Raw genomic sequence first — 13,628 nt, 5'->3', positions numbered from 1 at the left:
TTTCTTCTGTGAGACGGGGTGATTCAAAAAACCTGGAATTGATCTGGTCAAGGATTAAAAACATTTGCTAATAAATAGCAAATGACTTTAGGAAACCCATTCCAGGTTTGCTGGATCACCCAGCATCACCAAAGAAAATGTATCCTCTCCAGGCTAGAAGATCAGACCATAAATTTCAGGTGTTCAAGGTTGCAACATTTGAGGGGTATACTTTTTTTATTTATTTAATAAAAAATCTGATTTTCTTATTATAGCAAAAGTAAATATTTAGGCTCAGAACTTCTCTTGCTGATTTTATCTTCTTACTCCTATGTTGTACTTGATTCCCCCAAATCAAAAGAAAAAGTACCATCATAATGCAATATCAGCAACCTATGTTTTGTGCTTTGTGAGTTAACAAAAAGGGTTTGGCAGAGATGGTGTTTCAGATCCTTTACACAGTATTAGATTATTTCCAACAGGAATGAACATATATAAAAGTGACAGTTTTTGTATTGAGATATATATATATATATATATATATATATATATACTTTATGCTTTTAAACGTGGGGTTTTTCTTTAACCACTCGGTAATAGTAAAGGGTGCAGCATACCTTGTATTGTTTCTGTTGACCAGCTAGCTATAGGAAGGAGCAAATTGTTTAAATATAAAAAAACATGTTTGAAGTTCAAGAAAGACTTAGCCTAGTCGGTTAAATAATATAGACTTTAGAACACAAACTTCGAGCTGGTAAAGTGACCTTGTTACATGATGGAGAGAATCATACAGAGACAGATAGTGCCTCCTGAGATCAAGTGGAGTGATGCGTATCAAGTGAAGACACTAAAGATTTATTGTGTGTGGCAAAAGAAACACAGATCTTTCCTTGTGCAGTAAGTGCTTCTGACACCGTACACAGCTAAGGTTGATTGGATATTGTGAACTAGAAAAGGGTTTAGCTGTATGAGAAAAAGCCATCCATCCTTCACATTGCTGCCTAAAAAGACAGTGAAAATATCTGAATAGGACTGTTTGGGTACTAGACTATACTGTACAACACAATACTGGATGGGTATACTAAGTAGCACTATACTATATTTGTATAATGCTATTAAACAACATTACTGTACTGTAAAAATACTACACCACACTATACATTGTATTAAATTATATTATACTATAAAATTCTATATAGTACTGTACTAGATTAGTATAGAACTTGTTACCAACTATACTATCATGTGTAGTACTGTTCTTTATTTTTAGTATAGTATCAATAAACATCTATACTGTACTATAATAAATAAATTATATTTTATTGTTCCTTACCTAACTGTATAATATTAAATTATGTAATGGTATGGTAAATTACCATGAACTAAAGAAGCCTGCAAATATTTTTAATTAGACCCGAAACACAGGGTACACATACATACAGATAAGCAATTTGTATATAACTATAACAAGCTAAATAGTGTGATGAGAGGGAAAGGAGTCAGACTTCTTGCATAAAAAGTGCTTCAAACTTTGAGATTCTTGAATGCATTGACACATGTTTACAAGTAAGTGTATTTATTATTTCTACAATACTGCCCCTGTGTAGGTCACCTTTCATAAAGTATATTAGAATACTCAACTCTTGATAAGTGATGAACACTCTGTTGGTCTTGATAAGTGATGAATACTCTATGGTCAATAAACAATGCATAGACATTATTGCATAAACACCATCTACCAGGATTGTGCAGCCTGACTGCAGCAGCCACAAAGGGATAGGTCTTTTACCTGGATACGATAACATAAAAATAAATAAAAACAAATTCTGGAAGAAGAAATAGAAAAAGATTCTCAATCTAAAGTAAAAAGTAAATATCCTATATCAATGCTACTTTTTCTACTATGTTGATTTGGTGTGTCAAATAATTTGGTAAATATGGTTTGTCAATGCTTGTAGCATGCTTCAGGTGCCAGATGGACACTATTGCTGAGAATACTGTATTACTTTAACTGTACATGTTTATTTGTTAGCAAAATTACCGATTCAGTGTACGTTTATCTATAACTTAACAATTTTGAACCATTTGTTAAAAAAATAAATAATAATAACAATGAAGTTGATTTACTATAATATTTTTTTGTGATTAAACACCGGGTTCAGCATAGGAGAAGGATAAATTGACTGGGACGGGCTAGAAAATAGGGCGGCTTTGTGGAGGTAAGAAGAACAGTAGTGCTAGCTGGTTGATGTGAGTAAAAGGGGTCTGGCCAAAGAACCTACAGGTTCTGGGCATAAGGTAGGAAGGACCATTTCAGGTAAAGTGGTGGAAGCAAAAAGTCGCACCACCATACCTATTGAAATTAGGTATCTGGTGAGACCTTTAATTTATTGTTGTTATGAACTAATGTCAGTTTCTGGTTGTGAAATGTCATCACAGTGATGACAAGTTCTTTAGAGTGTCAAATAAAGTTGGTGAATATTCTGATTCTTTGGAAATAGAGTAAAAGAAAATAGATACAATTGGTATTTGTAATTACCAGTTTGGAGTTAACCGAAGCTCAAAATCCTGTGGTAGGGGTTGGCAAGTAAAATTTTATTTTTATTTTTTTTTTATTTTGATTGATTGGGTATTTAAAGTGAACACTGGTTCACCCTATTTATGATGATTCACTTTGCAAAGTGAATATACAATTTGGTTTATTATTGAACAAAAACATCCACCACAAACTCAGGAGCCATTTAAAACCAATTGTACCCTTTAAAGCCACCTAATTTGTATTTCTCATTGACTGCAATACATTTTCCTACTTTAATTTACTAAACTAAATGCTTAAGTTTAGGAACTTTTGAAAACAGTTAATAATGACTGCTGTAAGATTTTTATTTTATTATATTTTTTATATTTGCAAATTATTAGTTTTAGAAATGTCTAGGATATTGTAGGGCACAATCAAAATTTTATATAGTAATTATCTTTTTGGGAATGTATTCATTTTTCCCTGAGAAAATTAAATAATTAAGCGCAATTTACCCACTTGGTTTGTGAATGTGACTTTTTTTCCTTGTTGGATGGTAGAAATCAATGGTTTATCATGCATAAAGAACTATAGAATGTTATGGTAATTTAAAATTCTCTGTAGACATAAAATGAAACATTGGCAGCACTTCAAGTAAAACACACCAATGAAATGAATGACAAAAAAACTTTTTACTTACTGCTCTGCTTAGCTGATTGTGACCAAAAGAAGGAGTAAAGCTATTTCAAGCTTTCTAGAGAATAGGAAAAAGGCAGGGAAAAAACATTATTACCATAACTACTCAATGGTTTATAAATGTGTCAAGTTAAAGGAACTTATGTCATAAGTCACATGAAGACTTTTAATATATTTCTTACCCGTTTGTTCTATTTCTGTGTAGAGCTACCTTCAAAGGATAACTGTACCTTGAAGTGACTTTGCAGATAAAATAATAATTTCTAAATAAAGATCACCCCTAAATTAGCTTCTGACCTTCCCTACTATATATTTGAAAAAAAATAAATTTTGGCTATAAATACCAGTACCTGTTTTCTCTTATAATATGTATCAAACAAAAAACAGCAACACAGTGCACGGGAGGAGCAGAGGTATATTTTATGAGAAATTTCCCCTCTAGTACCTGAGCAGTATAAAACACGCCCGGTCATTGGGGCTGTTATGAAAGCTCTCCAATGCTACACTTTCATCAGTGAACCTGGGTTTGCTGGATCACCCAGGATCACTGATAAAAGTGTATCCTGTGCAGCCTTGGAGATATAAATGTTTTAAAGACAAAATATACCGACGAGAAGCAACAAAATAAATCTGATACAGGTATTTGGTAAAATATCTCCAACTAGTTGTGAAGGACTGAGGACAAAAGATTTCACATTTTGTTTAAAAAACAAAAAGTAAAGCAGCAGTCTTGAATGACCACCTTGATACTGTTGTAAAAGAAACAGAAGTGAGTTTATTAAGGATGTCAGACGAGCAAACCATTCCAATTCAATAAGTGATCTTACCTTTAATAAAAAGAGATTCCAAATACTGCTCTGCAGTAAAACAGAAGTTTTCTTTTAAAATTTCCTCTGCAAGAGAAATTCCTCCTGGCTTCTAATAGTACTGCACAGCACTGATTTTTTTTTTATAATATAAAGTTAAACATATTATCTCCACATGCAATAAGCTGTTGGAATTAAAATGTGTTCACTTTTCTGACACTTAAGCAGCGCAAAAGAACTTGTTTTCATGCCAGCAGTCCCACAGGGTCATGATAATAAATTAATGTAGAAATAATGGAATTTTGGTCACAACAGTGAAACTGCAAATGGTTTTTTACATGTTTTACAGTTAGGTTCAAGCATAACAGATATATTTTTTTTTATACGCTGTTTAAATGTATTTTTTTTGTTAGCTCAAAAGGGACAGGGTTCCCCATGCCTTGTGTATCAATTAATGCTGTATATACTGTAAATAAATATATATATATATATATATATATATATATATATATATCACACATATATATCACTAATTTACACAGTATACTATGTGGTACTTGTATCATTAATATTATAAGGCATTATCATTATCATTGAGTTTATATAATAATTTGTACCATATAATATTATGTATTTTCCATTGTACTACACTATAGAAACAGGTAATGTTAGATTTCAAACTTCTTTTTTAACATCTTTAGGTTAGGAACTAAAATTAAGATAAATGTACTTCAATCATTCAGTGACGTACATTAGTGTATATTTAGAGGTTCTCCAAGCTTTTATTGGGAACCCTTAACATTTACAGCTTATATCCTTCAGTTGTAGCAGGTCTAACTTTTCCCTTTGTTGTGTGTACTACTATATATAGTTAGTATGTGCACCAGTTTACAAGCATGCAGAAGTGACCTTGGGACTGATTTAATAAAGTTGTGGTGAGCTCCATTCTATTACTGCCGTTGGCAGAATATTGATATGGAAAAGATAAGGGAAACATAAAATTATCAGTTATTGTTAGGCTAAAATATGGTCATTTTTACTGCTTCCAGGTGTGAAAACCAGTCAATGGAGAGTGCTCTTTTTGCCAGTCTCTGACCAAGCGAGACATCAGCCCTTTCACTGATGTCATTATGTATAATGGAGAATCAATGGGCAATTGGGCAAGTGGGACTGACATTGTACTTGTCCTAGTAAAGCAAGAGAACAGGCAGGCTGAAATAAAGTTGTATTTTAGATTTTGGGGTTTGGCTGGATATACCATAGGGAACTTCTTGATGCTTATTGCTTACAATATTATGCTATTGTTATCTCTACAAATTCACTCTACATAAAGAAAACTAGGGCACATGTTTTATTTAGTGTATTACTTCTAAATGTTTCTGTCATAGGTATAGAGACCCAAGGTATTGGGCTGAATTGATAAAAGCTAAACCCACTAGCTTTACATGAAAAATAACTAACCATTGCACTAAATATAAGGATAAAATACACATGCATAATACTGTTATATGCACAGCTAGGCAGGTAACCTTCATTTTTCCTAACCCAGCAATATAACTTTGAATGCCCCTTCTTCATCTTTATCTTATCTTTTATCACAATAGGGATCATTTACTAAATGAGAATAGAATAAATTTGCACTTCACTTAGTCAATATTATAAATATTTAAAAGCCCAAATTGACCAATGATGTGCACAGAAAACGTTTGTTTTCCTAATTTCCTGTGCACTTAATTGGATCTTTAAAGTTAGCATGACTTCTGTTTTTCACCAAGGTAAAAAGTGATTTAATAAAGTAATCTACATAGCATAGTGTATAGAGTCCAGCCCTTTTTCATTTAACAGTCATGTGTAAGCAAGAATCCTACTTTTTTTCAAGATAATAACTATATACATATTTACTACTGCTTTAAAATGAGTTGATTTATTCATGAAATAGATAATGTTGACTTGGCTTGACTTGAGTAAATGTTCACTTACATAACTAGAGTTAAAATGTTCTCACTTTGAAAACCCAATAACAAACAAAAAGAATTAAAAAAAAAAGCATTGAAGAAAAAAACAACATTACTTTTTGTTGAACACTCCTAATTCCTTTAGTAATTTAACCTTAATACATCAGCATCATCACCTCTGTCTAATGAACTGTAAAACTGTCTCAGGAAACAGTAGTGCTACACCGGGAAGTAGCAATCTTTCTGACTGGCAGAGGTGTGTATCACAAGAATGGCTGGCCAAAATTACAAATCCTTTGGCAGGTAAAAGAGCAAACATATGTTTATTTGAATGCTGTATTTATCTGTTTGCCTGGAGTGCCACTTCAGCGCAGCAGCAAATGGCAGATTAATCTGCCAGTTAGCACTTAACTAACATATTTTGGTTTACATGGTTGTATATTAGTTTTTATACTCTAGTCTTTGAGCCTCAAGATCTAGTAATTACCATTTAAAAAATGTATTGGGGTTATTTTTGAGCCCATTTCAAATACAAGTATGAAATATACCCTTATATAAATATACCCTTAAATTGACTAGATCCATTGGTTATTGAAGCAAAATTTCCTAAATACACATATATACATCACCATGTATGCTTTTCACCATTCATATTTTTTCGTGATCAGACAATGAAATAAAGCTGTGTGTACCTCGTTTTACTAATGGATCAGGTGTTTTTTCCCCCTATGAATATTAAGCATTGTAATTTAATAGTATGGCTATAACATTTTTACCATTGTTGTTCTACACTATAATTAGGTTTAATTTTTCAAAAATAAGCATTGATATTGTAAATGTATCTCTAAGCAAGAAGTATATTAAGTGTAATTATTCACATTTTATTAGTTATTTTACTATATATAGATACATATATATATATATATGATGTACTTAGAGACAGCAATTGTAATCAGCACATAAGATGAAGAGAGATCTCTCCAGTGACACAGCATGTTTAATCCTCTGCCACAATAATACCAACGTCCAATGCCAAGGCATGCTTTTGACTGACTCCAGGCAAGACTAGTTGGAGAGTCTGGTCTTAAGTTATTTTTTTCTCCTGTCTAATATATCATTTAGCACCCCAATTTACTGCCACAGTATATGTTTGCAGGTTACATACTGCCAACCCATGTTATTTAGCCTATGGCTAAACTCATATATTCCCCGGTACAATGAGGCAAAATTAAATCCTAGAATCTAATTGGTTGCTATGAGAAACAGTTCTTCCATTTTTTTTAGTACGCATCTACAGCTAATTGTCCTTTATTCAGTCAGCTTGTTTTAACATCTTTCTTTTTGCTCCGGCTGATTTTAAAAATGATTCATATTAGCATATTGTATACCTGCAGAATGTTTAAATGTAATATTCGTGTGTTGTATGTGAACAGGGAGACTAAATAAATAAAATATGCTCATTTGTTTTTGAATTTCCATTGTTGACTTGGGAATGGTGAGCTCTCACAAATCTCAGCTTTAACCTTGCCAATTGCTGTATGCCTGTAAGTGCGCTGTAGTTATTTGGAACATTTCTACGTTGGCGATGGCATCCTTTTGCTAGATTACATTTATGCATTAGTACCATCTGTGCTTGCTGCTCCTTCTGCGAGTTAGCCCTGGCCAAATGACTGGCATTTATCTGGAAGTGCATTCAAAAAAGAAAACAACATAGCTAGTAAGACGGCAAAAGAAGACTTATCGGTCAAGAAAAAAGTGATCATAATAATAAAATAAGAAAAAGTAGAAAAACAAAAAGTGAATTATATCAACTGAAGATATATATATATATATATATATATATATATATATTTTTTTTTTTTTTACTGATTCAGTTGGGCATTTTTTATTCTGCCTTTTTAGGCATGTACATTGAAATATTTGAAAACAAAACAGATAGCATTTTACACATTCTATATTCATTTAAACATACAATTTTAAAATGGGACAATAATAGATTACATGTTAAAATAACATAGAGGTGTGCACATATGTGAAGGGGAGGTTACACCCTTATGTCTGGATCTTGATTAAATAAAGCTGCTTGATAGGGTTGCTCTTTGTATACCCAATTATTATGTAAATTATAAATAAAAAGCATATACGTAGACGTCTTAGATAGTCCCAAAACTTACCTATATTAATGGGCCAAAGTTGTTAAAACAACTTCATTGGTCAATTACCTTTGTCCTGTAATGGATATTTAAAACACAAAAAAATTAATCAGGTAATTGTTGCGATTTTTAATGGTGCCTGTAATGGATACTGCCTAAAAGCATTGTACTTATGTCATTCAGTTTTTAATAAATAAATGTTTGTATTGCTTAGTAACGCTTTGATGGAATTTCCTCTAAATACTCAAACAGCAAGTGAAGGGAAATCTCCATAATAGTGATACAGTCAGAAAGAAATAACAATAAAAAATGGTTTACACAACTAGTTAAGCTAATATATTTTTAAAAAAAAACTTTCTGGGTATCACACTTCTGTCTCTCTGACACCATGTTTAATATACACTATTTTTTTTAAATTTAAAATGAAAACAAGGGTAAATACACAAGGTTTACTGCATATTTTCATTGCCAGGTTTAAATTATAATTACATATAAGCCCTGTGTGACTTTCCATGCTCATCTACAATGCTTACAGGTCAGGTTGTAAGTCTCTACATAGTAAACCACTAATTTAGATAATCTAAACTGAACACATGTTTTTCTGGTGTTTTACCAGTAATAAACTTCCATGTAGTGCATGAACGATTGATATCTAGTTGAACAACCTTGCTTTTTATGATTTTTGTGACCTGCAACAATATGCAACAAGCTTCTACTTTAGGCAGACATTGAACTCTAGATGCTTGTTGAAAAGAAATCATCATGTGGATGCCCAGTAACATAAAGACATGTTGGGCAATCTGTGTATGACACACAATTATTTCAACCATTTAGAAATGTTTTTTAGCACTTAGTGGTTAACAAATATAAAGACTGCTTTTTATCTTTAATTACTTAGTTAAGTAGAAGTAGTCTGAAGCAAAGGTGGCCTATGCTGCACTTTGTTATTGGACCTTTAAAAACGATAGTTAGTTTTAGAGCCATAAAAGTACAGTTATAAAACAAGACAGCAGACCTCTGAACTCATGAACAGATTACTAACAATTTTGCACTTTCATTTAATATTTATCAACATGTCTGATGACTTAGATCACTTAGACCTAGTCATGAGGTTGATTTACTAAATGAGAGGAGGCTATTGAAAAAGTTATGGTTTACACACTTAAGTAAATAAAGTAAAGCTGTATTTATAATAACTATCCAACCATGCAAAAGGGAAATAAAAAAATGAAAGCGAGATTCTTGCACATGATTGGATGAATATATACACACAACCCTATTCGTTAAGTATAGTGAAAATTAATTTAGCAAATTAAAATTCATTTAGGTAGCAAACTCTGATTTAATAAATCAACTTAACTAAATTCTTTACTGAACAGATTGATAAAATGTAATGTAAATATTAATCAGTTCAATAAAAAAGCAAAGTTGTTTAGCTCAGTGAATGGAAGCTGACTTAAGGAAATGATCCTAATGTATTATATATAAAAAATATTCCTTCAGCACAAATAGGGTGATTAGGCAGAAGAATTGAGCTTTAAGTAGTCTATACAATACCAGCTTCAGGAAATCGTACCACAGAATATATTTTTGTTCTGTAAATTTTATTGTAAACAATATGCATACTTCACTATATTAGTTATATGATCAAGTTTTGTAAAGGAAAAAAATAGATGATTTACTTTTATTGATGTTTAGGTATATAAAGAATCTGCAGAGGCGTCTTTTAAAATAGATCTTGCTAACTGCTATTTTAACAAGCTTATTAGCTTGACACCATTTACCATGCAATGATTTTAATAGATGTACTGGGATTTACATTTATGTAAATGGCAACATAAACCTAGACCACTTCTCAGTCACTGTAGAAAATTATTATTCCATGTACAAGTTCAGAGACAACACTTTGCAGAACATCACACACATTATTGTAATGATTGTTCTTCCTTTTTACATTTTTGTAATTTTTTTACTTTTTAATATTACATTTACTAGATCAAGTTAAGGCGATTAAAACTGAAAAATATACCATATTGTTTTTTTTTTAAATTATTTAATTTAGACATTAAATTTTATCTCTAAATCATTCTATTTTTTTCTAGAGTTAGACTCTCTTTCAGGTTTTAGTTGATGTCCCGATCACTGAGATGTGTCAAAATGTTAGAGATGTCCCCACAATAGGAAAGTAGAGGAAATTTTCATGTTCCAGGGAGATTTGAAATCACTTAATTTTGGAAAGATTCCACTAACTTTTTGTTGTGCCTCTAGAACAGGAAGTAAAGGAAAATTTCTACAATGTTACAATGTTAAGACATTGGGCCTCATTTGCTAAAGCTGCCCAAGGCTGAAGAGGATACACTTTTATCTGTTATCTACCCTTTTATGTAAAAGTGAAAATTCGAGTTTGAGTATGCTTTAATAAATCAGACCCAGTGAGTAATAAAATGGTTGGAGTTTTATTCCATTCCTTCTGTCCAAAATACACTTTGAGCCAGTGTTTCTTAACCAGGGTTCTATGGAACCCTAGGGTTTCTCCAGATGTTGCTAGGGATTCTTTTAGCAATGAGCAATTTGTGACTCCCAAGTTTAACTGAAATCAATGACCTTCTTGGCTGTAAGGGTGACAATTATTCTCACTAGGCAGCAACGTAAAAGACATTCTTCCCATTGACCATCACTCTTATGTACTGTGAGCTGTGGATATAGTATTTATAGTAGGGGTACCCTGGGGACCTGAAAGTTATTTTTAAGTTTCCCTATGTTTAAAAGGTGGAGAAACAAGGTTTTAAACAGTAACTGCCATGATATAACCATGATGATAATATTATTATTATATATAATAATAAACAGTATTATGCAGCGCTGTACATTAAATAGGGGTTGCAAATGACAGATAGTAACACAGGAGGAGAGGATAACATAGTCTTTTACATGGTTGGTCCTATCCAAAACTATCAAGTATGACACCTCTTTCTCTTTTTTTTTTGACGTTTCACTGTAAAAATGCCTTTTGCACATATAATTTGCCCAGAAAAGCCAACACAAAATATTTTATTAATATTATAATATAATAATTTGCAACATGTCAGTTCTTTGGAAATCCTCTCACCTAATACATTGGTTTGCCTGCATAAATGAGATAATGACCATGAAAGACCTAACAGCATCTATGCGCAATTCCTTTAAATATTTCTCTCCAATGAATCTTAAACAATCTAAGTTTGTCTAGCCTAGTGAAATTTAGATACCCTTACAGTTTTCTTCCTACACCTTCCTACACATTTATTAAAATACCAAATAATTACACAACTAAAGAGGGTTGCTGCCTTATAATGAGTCCCATACCATGATGGTATTGAAAGGATTATGGTAGGAAATGGAGTTTGGCATGGACTTTCTTTAGAGGACCCAGTGGTCATTGTCATTAACTGTGTATTCATTATAACTGCAAAGGATTCATCTATCAGATTTTGTGAAGGCTTGGTTGATGAAGCAGGCAGCTGGAATACAGTGGCATCTAGAGTATTGTTACATACAGCATGTGGCCAGGCAAGATATACTTCCTTTTTATCAGTATATGTATCAATTTTTATATTGCATAATAAAAATGCAGAAATATTCCCTGTTCTCATGTTAAAATATAATTGCTTTGCTTTAACAGCAGATTTTTCTAAAATTATCTTCTTAAAGTAAAAGGAAAAAACAAATGTGAGGTTTAAATATTAGTGAGCTGTTTTTGTTTTTACGTGTTTGTTCATTTTATAGTCAAATTATTCTGTCTATAAAATGAGAGGACTTTAGGCTGTACAGTAAACTTTTAGAAAGAAGACCAAAAAATGGGTGTTAGTTTTTTTTTTCTTTTGTGAACAGAGTACAGAAAAAAATTTCAAATACGTAACTGGAGTCAGCTTACTTTGAGCTGAAATATATGTATTTGGGCTGCTTTATCTGCCAAGTTTGTTTGCAATCCAGTTCAGCCACTACTGTCATCTAAACAGCCCTACCGGGGAACTAAGGCATAACCAGATGTTTATAAACAGAGATTTTAGATAATTATGTAATAAACATTGCATATTTTAATCGATAAATACTGCAATATTATGTTAAAATATATTTTTTAAATATGGTTTTAAACCTTTCTTAAATTAAAATTTAGATTTCAAGTATATTTTAATAGTACAGTGGGCAACATTTTATTCATTGCAGCATTGTGCTTTAAAATAATTTTCAAACTCCTCATTTATTTTAAACCATTTACATCAGTTACTGCTATGACTATATTTCCTGTGAGGTGTTATGTAGTAAGCTCCATTTATGATCTATTCTATCTAAAGTATTTTAAAATGGAAATTATGGTATTTCAATAATTCAATCTTTTAAAGTCGTCATAACCCCCCAATATCTTTTCCTAATGTTCCTCTTGCCCGTAGTTTGCACACATCATTTAGCCCCTGCCACTCATCATGGAAAGTGATTGCTGGGTTCCAAGATGTTTGCATTGATACTAGGGACCTTGCCTTCAAAAAATGCTAAACATCCCTGAGACATTACATTTGTAAAGATGGCTTTCAAATTGGCAGGGTAAACTGGGGTGTTGAAGACCCAGAAACACCCAAAATCAAAAGCAAGCTTATATTTTCTGCTTGATGTTACTGATAACAAGATTTGATTTTTAGTAGTTATTCAGCAAACCAATTTGTGTTTCACTAGAAATAAAGAGACACACACACACATGACAATTACAGAAGTTTAATTTGAGAAATTGGACCTGATTTATTATAGCTCCCCAAGGCTGGAGAGGATAAACTTTTAGCAGTGAAAAAATAAACTGGAATCGATCTGGTCCATGACTGCAAACATTTTCTAACAAATAGCATGATTTTAAGAAATGCATTCCAAATTTACTGGATCACCCAGGTTCGTATTGAACGTGTGTCCTCTCCAGCCTTGGAAAGCTTTAATTAATCAGGCCCATCATCTACATTTCCCTAAGGACTAAGCTTGAATGAAGAACATGCAATCACATGGAGAATATGCAATCTTTTCTCCATGCTTTTCTGTTTGCCTTAGTTTTGTGACTTCTGAAGAGCTTCACTTGTTCTCAACTACTGGAATAGGTACTAACTAGAATAGGTTTACACCTTCTGCACAATTAGAGTGCTACTATATGCATATTAGTGATGTGTTAAGAACCAGTACATGTAGGATTCAGAACTAGTCATTGTAGTCTAAAGCAGTATAGACTGAAAGCGATAGTTTACCTGGTTTAGTGAATGTGGTGAGCCTCGGCTGACTGCAGCCATCCAACTATGTGCGAGTATGAATAAAATCATGTTTTTTGCATTTAATTAGGTATTTTGTGCAAAGTGGATTTTCACTACTTTTCAGCTAAATGGCTCTTTTGAAGAGTGATAAATAATGTTGTGTGAATAACCTTAATTCTTTTTGTTAATCAACCCAATTAGATACTTTTCACCTAGGAATGACATATCACTAGTTATGAAGTGCTAACTGTTGCATG

The 13,628-nt window shown here is 32.3% G+C and overlaps 1 protein-coding gene across 4 annotated transcripts in view; it reads left to right on the top strand.

The window, feature by feature from the left end:
* ANTXR2 (ANTXR cell adhesion molecule 2) overlaps window positions 1–13,628 on the top strand; it is a 104,512-nt gene that overhangs the window by 87,398 nt on the left and 3,486 nt on the right. The window lies entirely within an intron of this gene.

The sequence above is a fragment of the Pyxicephalus adspersus genome, chromosome 3 (genome assembly GCF_032062135.1).
Source record: "Pyxicephalus adspersus chromosome 3, UCB_Pads_2.0, whole genome shotgun sequence".
In the NCBI taxonomy this organism is placed as follows: Eukaryota; Metazoa; Chordata; class Amphibia; order Anura; family Pyxicephalidae; genus Pyxicephalus; species Pyxicephalus adspersus.
Note: the sequence above shows the minus strand (reverse complement) of the source record. Positions and strands in the feature narration are given on the sequence as shown.